Genomic DNA, 17,928 nt, shown 5'->3' on the forward strand with positions numbered 1-17,928 from the left:
CTTCTCATGTTGTCTTCATTCACTCAATCCATCAATTATTATTTTATTTTTTGAGACAAGTTCTTGCTGTTACCCAGGATGGAGTGCAGTGGTGCAATTGTGGCAGGCCAGGTCTCACTAACGCAGGTCTCCATAACAACTGTTTTAGCGCTGACTGAGTGGTGAAGTTAAACACTAAAAGCTGAAAGAGCCAGTGTCCTTATATAAAGGCTGGAATGTAACAAAAGCCCACCAAGAGTTTTGCCCAGGCCTTTCCTGGGCCTTGAAGCATGGCAAGACAAGGAAGGAATTCTTAACAGGACCCGTTTAGGATTAAACAAGCTTTATTGGGTGTCTGAAGAAACTCCCTAGGCCTCCACAAACAAGTTTACTGGGGGTCTGAAGGAACTCCCCAAACCTCCATGATTTAGCAGGAGATAAGATAAGGGTAATCATTCCAGCACCTGGACCCATTTAGATTAAGTAAATTTACTGAGGCTCCTGAGGAAGGTCTTCAGGACTTAGATCTTAGTTATAGATTAAAAGAAGTTAATCACTTATGTCTTTAGGTAAATGCACACTTACACGTAGACATATAGCTCAGAAGGTATATAAGCTCTGAAAAATTTTGTAACCTTGAGTTGGTCTAGTGATATTTTTCAGGCCTTCTCCCTGTAGCCAGTCACAGAAATAAAACTCTCTCCCTCCTCAGTTCATCTGCATCTTGCTATTGGGCTATGAGAAATATCAGCCTGACCCTCAGTTTGGTCCAGGAACACAGTCACAGCTCACTGCAGCCTCAAATTCCTAGGCTCAAGCAATCCTCCCACCTCAGCCTCCTGAGTAGCTAGGTGTGAGCCACTACATCTGGCTTTTTTGTTTTGTTTTGTTTTGTTTTGTTTTTGTAGAGATGAAGTCTCACTATGTTGCCCAGGCTGGTCTCAAACTCCTGGGCTCAAGTCATCCTCCTGCCTCAGCCTCCCAAAGTGCTGGGGCAATCCATCAATTCTTTATTCATTCATTTCTGCCTTTCTCTGGATTGCTCTCTCCACATTGTCTAACTGGTAAACTTCTCAGCATTCACAATCCAGCTTAGATGTAACCTCCTCTGGGAAGCCTTCCCCGGTTGCCTTCAAGCCATTTATGTAACATAGACATTGATCTGTGCACCAGAATATATAACGTAGATACTGATCTGTGCACCTATCATAATCACTTATAATGTTATTTTCTGCATCATGTAATGGTCTTTAAAAATTTCCGTATCTTTTTCCATTACAGACAATTTTCATTTTTCAACTGGGCCAGTGGTGCCTTTCCATCAATGACATAATGCATTATCGCTCAAAGATAATCCTGTTTGTAACATTTGTTTCCAGCATTATATTCATTTCTCATAATTGAATTGCTGCAATTAAATATTAAACCATAGTATATATATTTATAAAAATGGAATTGTCTTGCTCATGCAGTTCCATAGCCTGCTTTTTTTAACTTACAATGTCATAAGCATTCTTCCATGCCATTAAGCATTCTTTTACGGCATCCACTTTATTGCCTGCCTAGAATCCCAACATCTGGATGTATCTTCATTTATTTGACAAATTCCCTGCTGCTGGAGGTTTCCAGTTTTTTAGCACTGAAAAAAATGTCCTTGTAGTGAATCTTTCCCTGTATTTATTACTTTTTCTTTAGAATAAATTCCTAAAAGTGGGCTTCTCCAAAGTGTATATTTAAGGCTTCCTCTATATTGGTAACTTGCCTTTTCTAGAAAGATTGTACCAGCCTACATACATGTAAGAGTGTTCCCTCCTCACTCCTGTTCACCACATTCTTAAAACCAGAAGGCAGAAACTGAACAGGTGACAATCTAATGTTCAACACATAAATCTCCTTTAGACAAGCTTTGTAGGTCTTATGATTAATGCTCAATAGCCACAGTTGACTGTTTTATTTCTTTTGTTTTATTGAATATATATGCAAATAAACTCAAAGAGATTTTAAGGTAGATTCCATGCATGTTTCCCATGGTTTTAATTCCCTCATTAGTTGCGTCTTTTGACCCTCATGGGGGACTTGACTTCTTCATGTGTTCTATAATTTTTAGCTGTGAGCTCATCTTTAGTGGGATTTTTTTCTTTGGGATTCCAGGGACTCAAGATTGGGGAAGCTCATGGTATAGGTTTGATGTTTCCATTTCTCTCAGGGGATCTTTTACCAACTTCAGTCTGAGGTGATCAACCCACTTGTATGCCATGAGCCTAAGCCAGTAGGTAGAGTTTTCTAGTGCCACTTTCGTGGATGGAAAGCCCTTTATGGTTCCTGCTTTGAGCTTTATAGATCGCTTCATATGGATGTGACTCTGCCTCCAGGCATTGGTATTACGACTCTCTAGGTTTATAAAGTTCTGATATCTCATGGACCATTTGGCTCATTTAGTTTTCTCTTCCTTTATGACACCTGGGCTTCTCTTTTCTTTTTATTTTTGATCCAAGCTATGTATTTGAAGCTTTTGATGCTACATTTTATCCAGTATTCCTATGTGTTCAGAGTATGAAAGGGCTCCTCATGTCAGCTCAGCTACTGTATTGGCTGGAAATCTCTGAGCTCTTCCTATACCCTTAGGGATGATTCGACACTCTGATGATGGCCAGAGGCAGAAGAGCAGTTGAAACAGCAATCACCGCAATTGTTAACAATTCAACACAGGTAGGACACTTGCGACTACATGAATTAATGTACACATGGTTTACTTCCAAGAGTCACAGCCTTGTTATTGGGGGAAGAAAAGAAGAATGCCCCATGTCAAGAATTCATGCCTGAGCTCCTGGTTCAGTGTATACCTTTGGAACCACAACCCTAGAGTCAAAAACAACATTTAATATAACTATTCATTGCTGAGCACCAGGCACTGCTTAAGCACATTGCATAGATTAACCCATTTATTCATCACTCAAAATCTGCGAGATAACAATTGTTATTCCCATTTCACAACTGAAGAGACTAGTTCAGAGAGGTTGAGCAATGTGCCTGAGGTCACAAATGAAATAGCAGAGAAGGGGTTTGAACTCAGAAAGTCCAAATTCAGATCTCAGAGTCCTGACCACTGTGACACTTGGTATGATTTTTTCCTTGTCTTTTGCAAAACATCCTTCCAAAATCCACTCTGCAACCTCCTTTCTTTTGAGATGTCCTTAGTGCTCAGTCTCTGCTTCTTTATCATTAGACCCTTTCATCTAATTCTACTGACCCAATACATTCTGTTGCTACCAACAAGAGAAAACTTAAACAATCACCTCTCTTCTTCTTTCCTCCTTTCTCTCTGACTCTCCCTCTCTCTCTTGCACAGAACTACTTATGAGGTACACGTACCATGCATTCATTCTATTCCCGCATTTTCTTCTTTGTATTATGTTAATTCTCCTTCCTGAGCAGTATCACCATCACCTCTCTGCAGCAGCTGGGTGAACCTCAAAAGGCTAAATTATCAAGCAGAATTTCCAGGTGTATTAGTTATTTGCCACTTTTGCCACACAGTCTATATGAAATAGAGACACCAGCTTCTCCTCCATGTCTATATAGCACAATCAAAAGGGGAGGCTTTAAAAAAATATGAATTCACTGGTCCCATCCCCAGAGACTTTGGTTTCATTGGTCTGGCATGTGGCCTGGACATTAGGAATTTGAAAAGCTCCCCAGGTAATTCTAATGTGCAGCCAGGGCTGAGAAACAGTAAAAAGAAATTAGTTACACCCAGGATCCTGTCCTGATTGCCTTCCAGTTGGATTTTGGCAGACATCCCACACTTTTTTCCCCTTATAACCTTAGAACTTGAGCATGCATAGAAATGTCTGGAGGGCTTGTTAAAACACAGATTCCTGGGCCCCATTCCTGGAGTTTCTGATTTAGTAGGTCTGGAATGGTGCCTGAGAGCTTGCATTACTAACAAGTTCCAGGTGATGCTGATGCTACTGGTTTGGAGACCATTGTCTTAGAACTATTCTTGCTCTTTCAATGCCCCATCTAGGCACTATTCACTGCCATCGTTCAGAATGCCATGTCTCCTGTTCCTGTTTTCCTGCTTATTTTTCAAGGTCATATTCAAGTCCTTCTTCCTTCAGGTCTTCCAGGACTAGTCTAGCTGAGTGGCATCTCTTCCCTTCTCTGCACTACTGAGGCTTCTTCTCTTCTCTACCACTAATTGTGGTTGTTGACCAAAGGTAATAGATTTTAGAGCTAGCAAGTTTCTCAGAGTCGCAGCAATTCAAGACTTTGCCTTTAAACTGAAGGATTCTTTTTCTTACAAATGAGACCTTATTGCAAGTGGCAATATTTAAAATTCATGGATGGGGTGAGGCTGGGAGACTAGGGACATCACTATTTGTTTCTCTTTCTGTCTGTGGGGTCTTGAGGTGCTTTGAAAGGCCACTTGGCTCCTGAGCATATAATTTGGAAACCACCCATAGCCTGAGTCTTCACTTTACGGATGAGAAAACTGAGACTTAGAGAAGGCAAGTAATTTCCCCATGCATCCATGTGATATTGTTGATCACTGACTCTGTGCCAAGCCCCCTTCCAGGTCCTCGGGGGATGGTGAACAGGATGGGCAAGCCTCTACCCTCATGAGCTTATATTCTAGCTGGGGAGACAGGCAATGTATAAGTAAACACATAGATAAAATGATTACAGATTGTGATAAATGCTTAGAGGGAGCCCAACATTTGCTAGAGTCACATGAGTTCAAGGAGGGTTTTTATGAAGCAATCTTCATTCCAAGTCTTGAAGGATGAGAAGAAACCAGCTAGGTGAAGAGCTGAGTGGGGTGGAGGAGGCTTCTGCTAAGCCTTGCTTGTAAGCCAGAGTGAAAATTCTGGGTTTTATTCTCAGTAGGATGGAAAGCCAGTGAAAGTTTTTAAACAGGAAATGACAAGAGCTGACTTTGTTCCTCCTAGTATTTGTCTCCTTGAAGACTTGGATGGAAATTTATCTTTGCATTTTTTTCACTGCACCCCATGCAGAGTAAGTACTGAAAATCTGTGTTGATCACTAATTGCTTCCTTGAAGTCAACAAATATTTATAAGATGCAGTTTCTCATCTTCTAGCCAAGTGTTTTTTAGTGTATTTTGGGTTTAAAACCCCTTCAAGTGTCTGTTCAGCGCTGTGGACCATGCCTTAGAAAATATTCCCATGTACACGTGCACACTATGTTTTGCATAAATAATTGATGAATGCCCTGAAGGCCAGGTTGGGACTTTGTACCCTGAGATACCTTGCTGTAGAATCTGCTGTCTTGGTACTTTTCTTATGAAGATCCCTGGTTTGGATGGAGATCATTACTATCTTAGATTTAGAGTCCGATTATCTTAATATTTTTAAGTCCTGCCTGTAAAATGGGCAAATAAATGTATATGTCACAGGGGGAATTTAAGAATTAAATATGATAATGTGGAAAGGTATCCAATACCTAGGTATACAGTAGATATTAATTACTTCCCCTCACTTTGGAGAGAAAGAAAGTATTTCCTTGTGAGGCAGAATCATGCAGTTGTTAAGAACCTAACTGTGGTGATGAATAGATGAGAATTGAATCCTTGTTCTGTTTCTTACTCAATTTTCTCATCTGTAGAATGGGGACAGAGATGTAAAGACACTTAGGGTAGTGCTTGGCACCTGCAATAATTTTTGATAATTAATTTCTGATAATTTTGATATGAATGATGATATTAACATTGTTCATTCTATGTCACTCTTCTTGGGTAAGGAATAGGAAGACTTCTAAGATGAATTGAAAACACAGACCTGATTCTAAGGAGGTTGGATTTTGGCACTTTGGCTAGCCTGTGGAAAATGCTTCCAGAGTGTTTCCCTGTGGGAACCACCTCAGCTAAAGATGGGCTGATGTTCATGAAATCTGCATCCCTTGCATGGCTCTGCCAGCTTTCTGAACCCAAGCAAATCAGGGTGGAGAATAAAATTCCTCAGGTATCAGAAATGGAACTGCTTTTCCCTGGGAACACTTGGTAACGTGGAAAAGATGCAACACCAAGAGAGGGCATAAAACCAACAAAATGAGGCCAATGCATGTGCAAGAGCCTTCTTCCTCCCCAATTTAATTCCATTTTGTTAAGTAATGATGGAATAAAAGTTCAGCATGGTGGAAGATGAGATTTGCAGCCCTATTTGATCAAATGCCTATCGCTGTTGCTTCAAGCCAAATGGGTCGCTTCATAAACAGATAATAAATCAGACATCAATGGGAAACGAAAAGTCACGGCCGAGAATGAAATGAGATAGAAATCATTCCCAGCTATGATGTCTGTTTGGGGCATCTCTGAGAGGGAAGTCATACCAAGGCTGCAGTGGGAATCCCAAAGTGCCCAATGGAGGATTATGATGGAGTGGGGATTCAAACTAATAAGCAAACCCTTATTAGGGAGCCCCACCTACCTAAGCCAAACTTGTCCCAGGGAATTGTGAAAGGCCAGCAATTCATCTTCCACTATTAGGGCTCCATTTGTGAAATTAACTAGGCGGTGTGGGTAATAATTTATGGGGAATCATTAACCTAATGATATTGGTTCTCTATAAACTGCTTAGCCTGTCTCAGGGAAAATGGATTTCATAAATCTAGGTGGAAAATTCCAAGTGACTCATGGAAGGCTTATCAGCAGGGTGGGGATGGGTCACCAGACAGTGGAACTCTGCACTTTTGGCTTGGTTGAAGGGCCTTGAAGGTGGCTCCTTCACTTTCTTTTCTCTGCTAGCCCAGGTAGACACTTAAATTAAGACAGGAAGTGTCCAGGGTTGAAAAGCACGTGATGGAAAAAGGTGTCTTGATTTTCCTTGTCTTGAGTTTTAAATCCTGTAAGAGACCTGCTCTGGGGATTTTGGCAAAGGGGAGAAAGTGACATCCTCATTGCAGGAAGTTTCTGAGCTGCGGAAATCATATCTTTCCTCATCTGGAAAAGAATCAACCTTAAAGCTTTAAACAAGTCAGCTTCTGTGTCTGCCACGTGCCTGGTGGGGAGTTCTACCACCTTGGATGGGGATGGTGGGGAAGCTTTGAGAAGGCGGCTTAAGGCACTAAATGATGAGGTGGAGCCAGCATGCCAGGGTGGGAGGGAGGGGTGCTTAGGGATGGATAGCAAGGAAAACTCAAAGTCCCTGAGGTCAGAGCAAGTTTTGAAATCAGAGAATTTATTACCATAATAAGGTAATATTTATCCCCATTTGCAAGATGGGAAAACTGAGGCCCAAGGAGATTAGGTAGATAAACCTCATCCTACACTAAAAGATGGGCAAGCTGGGATTTTGCCCACAACCACTGGCTAGTTGTCAGCAAACTAGGGCTCCTGAGTCAAGGAAGGCCTTCTTCTGTTTTTGTAATAAAGTTTCATCAGAATACAACCATATTGTTAAAACAAGTTACATATTGTTTATAGCTCCTTCATTGCTACAAGCAGAGTGGAGTTGACATAACTAGCCTGACAAGCCTAAAATATGTTCTATCTAGCCTTTTACATATCAAGTTTGTCCACCCCTTCACTAGACAGTGATGCCTTTGCCTTTTGTGGAAGCAAGTGGCAATCCTATGGTCCCTGGGAATATGTATCATCCAGTTCATTGTGTGTATCCCAGAAGGAAAAGGAAGAAGAGGACAAGAAGGAGAAGAAAACGAACACATTTTTCAGAAGGGAGAAAACAGAGTTTTTTGAGAGAAAAAGCATCTCTTTCAAGTGGGCAGAAGATACTGATATCCAGAAAGAAGCATTTGATTCTTAGGCCCGTGGGGTTACCTGTGATGCAAACAATATAGGGTTGGCCACTTTAAAGCATACCAGATGAGAAGCAGCGCTTGGGTTGAGAACACCAGCAGGTGTCTCTGTCAGCGGCAGCTAGGCCTGTGTGTCTCATTAGCATGAGGGACACATATGGAATCTTGGCATTTCCCCAAATACTGTCAGGGGTTGGTGCACATGACAGAACCAGCCCAGGATGATAGGGAAGCTGTGATGGTTTTCTCCAAATGCATGGATTCAGAACCGAGTGGAAGGTATCTTCCCCACAGTGAAGCCTTGCTTAAAGAGGATTCTCCTTCCCGCCTTCTGCTGGCATTACAGCATTGCATAGGGAAGCAGAACTCCTAGCATTAGGATTAAACCCTCCTGGGTTTGAATCCTTGATCTAACTGCCATGTTAAATGATCTAACTGCCATGTTAAATCAACTAGCTGATTTGAGCAAGCAACTTACCTCCTCCGAGTCTGTTCCTTCATTTGAATGTGCAGATAATAATAGCACTTGCCTCATTGGGTGTTGTTAAGGTTAAGTAAGAGAAATAAAAAACATGTGGCAGTTGGTAATTTAAATTCTTGTTCTTGGTGGCAAAGGCTGCTAATATCGTCTTGTTCTCCATGCTCCATTATGCATGTCTTCTTAGTTAGGGTGGGGAGTTTAGGGTTAGGGTTAAGAATAGGGCTCTAGCCTCGTCTTCTGTGATAAGAGAATCTCTGATTTTGAAACTGCTAATAAAAACTACATTTCCCAGTCTCCTTGGAGTTGGATGTGGCCGTATAAGTAAGTTATGACCAATGACAGAAGGACAGGGGGCAAAAAAGTTTGAGGTCGTTTCTATCTCTATGCACCCCTGAATACCTAGAGCTTTGAGGTCCTGTCCACCACAGACAAATACTGCCATAATCTGTTTGCCGATTTGCAAGTCAGTCTAAACTATGCTGTTTATTCCATTTTAAGGAGTAAATGCTCTTGTCAGGATTCATATATATAATACAGATAAACATTTTAATGATAATCTTATAAAAATAACATAATGCCTTACAAGTTTATATTCTTCTGTTCTGTTAAATATGAGACGATGTATTACCAAAAAGAAAGCCATTTGTATCTAATACTTCCAGGATGCCTCTTCCTTTTCTTCTTTCCTGGGGCTGAAAGGTGAGCATGATGGCTGGAACTGGAGCACCCATTTTGAGCCATGAGGAGGAAGCCTCATGTTGAGGTGTCAGAGTAACATGCTAAAAGGAGCATAGGTCCCTGAACTTCTTAACTCCAGTTTTTGATTCCATGAGAGAGAAATAAACTCGTGTCTTGTTTAAGTGATCTCTAAATTTTGCATTTTCTCCTAGAGCAGAGTTAATCCTGGTATACTAGCTGTGTGGGCATGAGCAAATTTTCTTAAATTCTCTGAGCCTCAGTAACCTTATCAACAAAATCGGTATAAAAAGCCCTAAGCCCTCAGAAGTGTTATGAAGAGTCAAGGACACAATGTGGTGGTCTTCTGCTGCCTCAGTAACATTTTATAATGCTCTTGAAATACAGATCTTCAGACCCCACATCTAATACCAGGTCTTGTGATGGGGCCAAAGAATGTTCATTTTTGTCAAGTTCCCCAGGTGACGTGACACCAAACCATGTTCAGGAAGCTTGGAGTTGAGAGATTCATCCTTTCTTCCTTGCTTTCAAAGTTGGAGTGAACATTAAGAGATGCAACCTGCACATGTCCCATAAGGAGCTCAGCCTCTCTAAGGGGGCCTTACGATGTCTCCTGCCTGCTCCAAAGTACCCTGCAACAAACATCCCTCAGCCATTGCTTTCCTTCTCCTTACTGCACGTGTGCCCCCAACAACCACCAACTGCTTCATCCCATCTGAACGACTTACTCTGAAATTCTGTTTAAAATGCAGCAGCATCAGTGGATTATGGCTTGCTGGTTTACATGCTCGTGATGAATCTTTTAATCTAATTAAGGAAGGCAAGATTTGCCCTGGATGCTTTCAGCTGCACAAAGCTCTGGTTTTTAAGCATAGTATACTGGCTGAAAGCACTTTTTTTTAGGGCCAGGAAAACCTGAGCCCTAATGTTTGCTGTGTAGCCCTGAACAAATCACTTAATCTCTCTAAAGAGTCAGTTTCCTCCTCTAGGAGCTAGGCTTTGGGCCAAGCGCTATGTATACATAGAAAAATCCTCCAACAACCTGATGAGGTAGGCATCTTCATTATCCCCATTTTGTAGATGAGGAAACGGAGGCTCAGAGAGGTTAACTACATTGCTCAGCTCACATAGCAAGTAAGTGGTATAAATTTAATAGAATAATATCTGATGGGTGGTCTATTCTAAGGACAAACTAGTTGAGATCCTCTAGAAAGTTTAGCATGGCTGTTCCCCAGGGAATACACCACTTACTGTTGTAACAGTAGCTGCTGTTACTGTCATTATTACATGGTTGCCCTCAATGGAGGAGGCAGGGGATCCCAGGAGCATGAGGCCAGGCCATGGAAAGCAGCATTCCTGTTGCAGGTGGAGGAGCCCAGGAAGCAGAACAAGACCAATTGGTGCATTCTTTAGGCCCACAGACTCATTTGATCTGGATATGGGCTGATGTTCCAGGGGATGGACGTCTCGTTAAACATGGTCTCTTGGTTCTGAAAGTCTTGGTGGTGAAGACCCTGGTTTTTTGGTGATTGCCTCAGTTACCTTCATTCTAGCCACATTGGATTCCCTAAGGTGCCTGAAGCCAGACATGTGCACTCTCTCCTTCTTCTTGTTTCTCTGTGAGTCAGGATTCTCAGGGGAGGAGAAGAGAAACACTGGCCAGGGGAGGTGAGGGAAACTGAAGGAATAGAGTAAAAATTGCAGAAGACATAGTTACAGTTTTTTTTTTTAATCTGATATTTGATTAGGAAAATGTTTAAAGTTAAAAGAACATCCCAATGATCGGCTGACCATAAACCTAAAATATACTGCTAGCATTTTACTGTACTTGCTTTATTATGTTTCTTCATCCATGATGCTTTTCCAAGAAAATTTCAGATGTCTGTAATAAATATTTCAGCATTTAAAAAAAAAAAAACTTCAGAATCTGTTGTGCCGGTGAAACCTGCCTTGTCAGCCCAGTGTGTGAGTTTCAGATGGACTTGGAACCCCTTTGGTGGAAATGGAGGTGGGAATCAGGGCCCTTGAATTCCAGATCCACCTTCTCATCTGAACAGATCCTCAAGACACTGCGACTCTGAAGAGTATATTCTGAAAGTCATTAATGTGGTCCAAGTTACTCATTTTAAGGAAGAGGAAACTGAGGCTTGGTTGGGTATGGGAAGGCTTATCTCAAGTCATTTATTAATTCATCAAGGATCTGTTAGAAACTGACTCCAGAATTCTTACACAACCCCTTTGATAATTTGATAAATGTGGTGAAACTTTGCCCAGAAAAGTACACATACAGAGGACAGGTGGGAGTCGCAGACCTCTGAACCCATTCATGTTTATGATCTCTGAATCATTAAGTTCCATTCGTGGACACTTCAGCCATGTGGTCTCCACAAGATGCTGGGGGCAGAGGTTGTCCCTCATCTGGAGGCACCTCAGACTATTAGGCCACCTTGCCCAACCTTGCTGAAGAGAGTGTGAGAGGAGAGAGGTGGAAAGATGACTGGGAACAGTCGAGAGACAGAAAGAGAGAGAGAGAGAACAGAGAGTAGAGAAACACATGGAGAGAGAGAAAGAGAAACCTCCATCACTAGGAGACTCAAGGCTGGCAAAGAGAAGAAAGACTCACTTGGAAAGCAGCTGCCTGTTGGCCCTGCCCTCTGGCAGCCTTCTAAACTGCTCCCATCCTGCCAGCTTTCTGCCAATGCCAAAGCAAATATTCTCAGATAAATGCTTGGAACCTAGAAGGTGGGAAGGGATTGCCATCTCCAGCAGCAGCCCAGCCATTACGGGCTCTCAAAAGCATAATCAATTTCACTACCTTCCTCCTCCCGCTCCTTCATCCACTGCCTCTGAATCTAGAGTTTCCCATGGGGAGCAGGCTCAGTGGGAGAGGCACTGGCCCAACACTTGGGGACTATGCTTCATAGGACAGGAGCTGGAAAAGAAGGGGTTTCTAAGCAGTCCTGAGTGGACTCTTGGGGTGAGGGGGTTAGGATAGAGTGGCCCATGATTCCAGAGAGTGTGATCAGATCCCAAAACCCAGAAGAGCAATGAGGGCAGGGGCAGAGAACAAGCCTCTGGTCTGAGCTCATCTGCTTAGTCAACCTTCAGAGCACAGGGAGGGTGGTAGAAGGGGTTAGATTCAATAGACAATGAGAAAGCAAGAAAACAAGGAAGCATTATGGTGCTCAGGGAGGTGGCTAAGAACTTGGTCTGTGGAGTCCCTCCCTCCTTCCAACTATCTGTCCATCTGCCCATCATCCACTCACTCACCCATCATTCCATCCATTCTCCCACCCACTTACTCATTCCTTCTCTCATCATTCATCATCCACTCATCCATCTATCCATCCATCCATCCATCATCCATGCATGCAGCCATCCATCCGTCCATCCATCATCCACTCATTCATCCATCATCTACTCATCCATCCATTATCTACCCATCAGTCATGCACCCATCCATCCATCCATCCATCCATTCACCCAGAATCTGCTCACCCATCCATCAATTCATCCATTTTCCCATTCACTTATCCATTCTTTCTTCCATCATCCATCATCCACTCATCCATTCATTCATCCATCATCCATGCATGCATCCAATTATCCATCCATCCAACCATCCATCTGTCATTCACTCATCTACCCATCATACACACATCCATCCATCCATCCATCTGCCCATCATCCACTCACTTATCCATTTCCCATCTGCTTACCCATTCTTTCTTTAATTCATCCATCATCTACCCATCCATCTATCATCCGTCTATTATCCATGCATCAATCCATGCATTTATCCATCCATCCATCCATCCATCATCCATTCATTCATCTACCCATCCATTTGTTTTTGTTTTTGTTTTTTTTTTTTTGAGATGGAGTCTCACTCTGTCACCAGGCTGGAGTGCAGTGGCCTGATCTTGGCTCACTGCAATCTCCGCTTCCTGGGTTCAAGCAATTCTTCTGCCTCAGCCTCCTGAGTAGCTGAGACTACAGGCATGCACCACCATGCCCAGCTAATTTTTGTATTTTTAGTAGAGACACGGTTTCACCACGTTGGCCAGGATGGTCTCGACCTCTTGACCTTGTGATTCACCCGCCTCGCCCTCCCAAAGTGCTGGGATTACAGGCGTGAGCCACCGCACCTGGCCGGTAATTTTTATTTTCATTAAGATAATTCATGAACATAGTTTAAAAATTAAAATAGCATACAAAGGCTTATAATGAAATTCAGAAACTCCCAGCTCCTTTTACTCTTCCTACATCTCTCAAGGAGTGGGGAAAAGCTTTCAATCTAGAGAAGATGGTCGAGAAAGACCTCTCTGAAAAAGGGACATTTCAACACAGATTCGAACAAAGTAATGAAGCAAACCAGGCAAATATCTGAGGGAAAGGTGGGCTATGCAGAGGGAACAACAAGGGCAAAGATTCCAAAGGTCTGAGTGAACGTGCAGAAGGGACACAAGGCTGGCGTGGCTGAATCCCAGGGGGTGACAGCAAGGATAGTGGGGCATGAGGAGGGGTGGCAGGGGCCAGAGCACACAGGTTCATGTAAGCCATGAGAAAGACTGGACTTTTCATTGTGATTTGAAACCTAATCCAAGACTAAGCAGGAAAGGAATGCACTTTTATTTGTGTTTCTATTTCTGTCCGATGAGAGTGGACTGGAGTATAAGGCAAAGGAGTGAAAACCAGTTACCCTGGTAAGAGATAATGATGGCTTGGACTAGCATGGTAGAAGTGGACATGGAGAGAAGTGGATAGATTCATAATATGTCTTGGGATTGTTGCTGATAGAATTTAGTGCCTAATTAGATCTAGGATTGAGAGAACCAGAGGAACAAGGATAAATCTCAAGCTTCAGCTTGAACCATTGAGTAGAAGGTGAAGCTGTTACTGAGATGGAAGACTCTTGAATGACTAAGTTCTTAGAGAAATTGTCAGACAGACCTGGGTTCAAGTCTTAGCTCCACCTCTTTCTAGCTGTTTTATCTTGGATAGGTCACTGCATCTCTCTAAGCCTCAGTTTCCTTACCTGTTAAATGGGTATAGTAAACATACCTACTCCACAGAGGTTTTGGGAAGACCAAATGAAGTTTTGGATGGAAAGTGCTCATCCTAGTGCCTGTCACATAATAGCTAGCCAATACATAACATCTGTCTTCATTAAAAAATTGGAGGGGCTTGGGAAGATGATAGGGATAGAGATAGATAGATGATAGATAGATAGATAGATAGATAGATGGATAGATAGATAGATGATAGATAGATATAGATGATAGGTAGATAGAGTATATGTTTTGTTTTGCCCCCATGTTCAAAAGCCAGGCAACCCTATCAAATCTACTCATATTACCAGATTTTAGTGGTTTCTGGTATTTTCTTTAAGTGGTTTCCTTTAGGTTTCCAGCTTTTAGTGGTAACTGGTATTTTTTCTGCTATCCTTACCCTTGATGAGAGGGTGGGAAGAATGGGTAGACAAACCCTCTCCTTCTGCCTGGATGGCATCTCCTATGATGCTTAGAGAAAACCCAGTGAGTCATGTCCTACCACACATATATTGATGGGAAAATGCTGCCAAGATCAAGCCTTGGGTCTGCAGATCTTGCTCCAACTCATCAAAGCAATTTTACATGTTATGTTATTTGATTCTCACGAAGACCTGTGAAGTAGGAATTATCAGCCCCATTTGACAGATAAAATGGAGGCTCAGGGAACTTAAATAGATTTCATAAAGTTAAATTCTTAGAAAATATTGGGACTGAGACCTTTGGGCCTTGGCTTTTATATGGGTTACATATGTAAACTATGGACCCAGTGATTAATCCTAAGGAAATCATCTTGAATGTGTACAGAGACTTAGTTACAAAGATGTTCACCACAGTGTTGTTTCTAAGACCAATAAGTGGGGGAAAAGCCCTAAATATCCACCAATAGAAAATTGGTCAAATAAACAGAGGCAAGGGGAATGAAGGCATGATACTGTTATCTATCTGTCTATCTGTCCACCCATTTATTTTGGAAGCAATACTGATCGTTACTAAAGCCTCTTAAGGGACATCAAATGCAACTTTGTAATCCTTAGCAAACATTTAAAAAATCATCTTTCCCTAATCCTGTTTTCTCACATCTTTGTCTTTTTAGCAGACAGGGTCTTACTTTGCTGCCCAGGCTGGAGTGCAGTGGTGCGATCACGGCTCACTGCAGCCTTTAACTCCTGGGCTCAAGCAATCCTCTTAGCCTCAGCTTCCTGAGTAGCTGGGACTACAGGCACATACCACCACCCCTGGATAATTTTTCTATTTTTTGTAGAAACAGGGTCTTGCCATGTTGCCTAGACTCATCTCAAACACCTGGGCTCAAGTAATCCTCCCACCTCCTGAATAGCTGGGACTACAGGTGCATGCCACCATGCCTGGCTAATTTTTATATTTTTTGTAAAAATGGGGCTTCATGTTGCCCAGGCCTATCTCGAATTCCTGGGCTCAAGCAATCAGCCTTCCCTGGCTTCCCAAAGTGCTGGAATTACAGGCATGAGCAACAGCACCAGGGCGTCTTTGTCATTTTCTTCATACTTCTTTCTGAATGACTGCTTTTTCTGACACCCAACTGTCTTAGTATCTTGCCTTTGCTTCCCCTTCCCATTTCCTTCCACCTGTATTTTTTTCATCTTATAAAAATGAGAATTCTCTGTCTTCTATTACCTAGTTATTTCTATACCAAATGTTGTATCATAAAAACTCAGGAACCCAGAAGGTTAAGAATTCTCTCTGTTGGGAGGAGAAGGGGAAATGTTAAAAGGGCAACCACCAAATTGTCTTTAGCAGGTGGAGGACAGTAAGAAGAGGTTAACAGCCAAATGTTAAGATTTTTCTTTTCCTCCATCACACATCTTAAAAGCTTTGTTATTTTTGGGCAAAGTCCCTTCCAGAAAATACATACCACTGGCAGCCCCATAAGTGTGTATGAGAGCATCAGGAATCCTCTCTGTGAAAGTCTTCAGGATGATGTTTCTGAACTAGGGAAAGAATTCTGAAAATATTCAAAGTCAGTTGTCCCACCATGGTCATTGGTTGTCAGAGAGGCAGAAAGAGCTATACCCCAGGCAGTTGCTCTGAGCTCTGAGAATTGGATCGGAAGCAATTTCCTGGTTCTGGCCTCTAGATGAATGAAAAAAAATCATGTTCCTTTGGCACCTGCTTCGGGAGGGAGATGCTCCACAATCTTGTCTCTATTCAGAATCAATTTAACAAGGTATTGACATTCCTGGATGGAGGGAAGTGGCCAAAGACAGATTGACTGGGCAAGCTCTAGGAAAACCTAGAGTTTATATTTTAAGTGACTACTGGAAAGGGACGTTTAGTGAGCTCACCCACACCTGTCTGGGGAAAGTTTCAGTGTGGAGATTTGAGATGTGTTCCTGCTGGAAACTTCCCAGCCCTCTTCTCCTGGAGTGCAAACCCCTCTTCCCTGGGGTGAGCCCATTTTAAGCGGCTTGGCTTCCTCTTGCCAGCCACAAATGTGGGCATGAAGCCACATGTAGTTAATCAGAATATCTCCTTCTTCAGGCTACAATGATTGGGTCAATGGTGCAATCATGAATCAAGCCAGCAATCAGAGTTCTCTCTAGGATTTTTCTACAGAAGCTCTTAGAAAAGATGATTCTTCTACTGACATGTCTTTTCAGGACCACGTGACTCCAGGGTTGCCAATGGCTATGTTTTCCATTACATCATGTGAACCAAACACAGAAGAGAGGTCAAGAGGCAGAGTTCCTTGACACAGTCTAATTTGAACTCCTGGATCCAGCTATATCTGAATTCCAAACTTACTTTGAGATTTCCTATGTCATGAACCAGTATATTCTAATTTTTGTTGAAGCTAGTTTGTGTTGGGTCTCTATCATTTGCGACTCAAAAGAATTCTAATACAGGTCCAATATGCAAGGGGTTAAAGCATTTTGTGTGGTCTCTCTGACCCATAATCTCAATATCCACTTTTTGATGGGTTGTTTGTTTTTTTCTTGTAAATTTCTTTAAGTTCTTGTAGATTCTGAATATTAGACCTTTGTTAAATGGGTAGATTGCAAATATTTATTCCCATTCTGTAGGTTGCCTGTTCACTCTGATGATGGTTTTGTTTTGTTTTGTTTTTTTGTTTTTTTTGTTTTTTTTTGCTGTGCAGAAGTTATTTAGTTTGATTAGATCCCATTTGTCAATGTTGGCTTTTGCTGCCTTTGCTTTTGGTATTTTAGTCATTAAGTCTTTGTCCATGCCTATGTCCTGAATGGTATTGCCTAGGTTTTCTTCTAGGGTTTTTATGGTTTGGGGTTTTACATTTAAGTCTTTAATCCATCTTGAGTTAATTTTTGTATAAGGTGTAAGGAAGGGGTCCAGTTTCTGTTTTCTGCATATGGCTAGCCAGTTTTCCCAGCACAATTTATTAAATAGGGAATCCTTTCCCCATTGCTTGTTTTTGTCAGGTTTATCGAAGATCAGATGGTTGTAGATATCCAGCACTTATTGTAACAAGTCTTGCCTTCTCCAATTCAGCTCCTATACCAAGGGACAAACATTCAAGTTTGTACAGGGGCAATTCCTATAGAAAATGAGAGAGCCAGGCACAATAGTAGGGAATGGTGGGGACTGTGTCTAACTGGAGAGTTCTTGCCTGTTTAAAAGGAAGAGCTGCTACTCAGCTCGTATCGATGCAGCTACATGAGAAAAGGTGGGCTTGGTATAGCCAGATCTTGCCATTTTCAAGTGCAGCCAGAGATGGAGATTTTTGTATACAATTTACTGTTCAGAAAAAGGGCACATCTGCTGGGGGAATTAGCCCATGGCCTTCAGTTTACAACTCTTAGTGGTGTCTCCTGTCCATTGTTGACCGAGGCCTCAGAGCGTGCAGAGAAGCCCTGTGGATAGAAAGGGAAAAATGGAACCAGCCAGAGGCCTTGGCATGAAGTCAGCAGCTGAGAGGAAGGGGCCTCCACAA

This window comes from Pongo abelii, chromosome 10 (assembly GCF_028885655.2).
Source record: "Pongo abelii isolate AG06213 chromosome 10, NHGRI_mPonAbe1-v2.0_pri, whole genome shotgun sequence".
NCBI lineage: Eukaryota > Metazoa > Chordata > Mammalia > Primates > Hominidae > Pongo > Pongo abelii.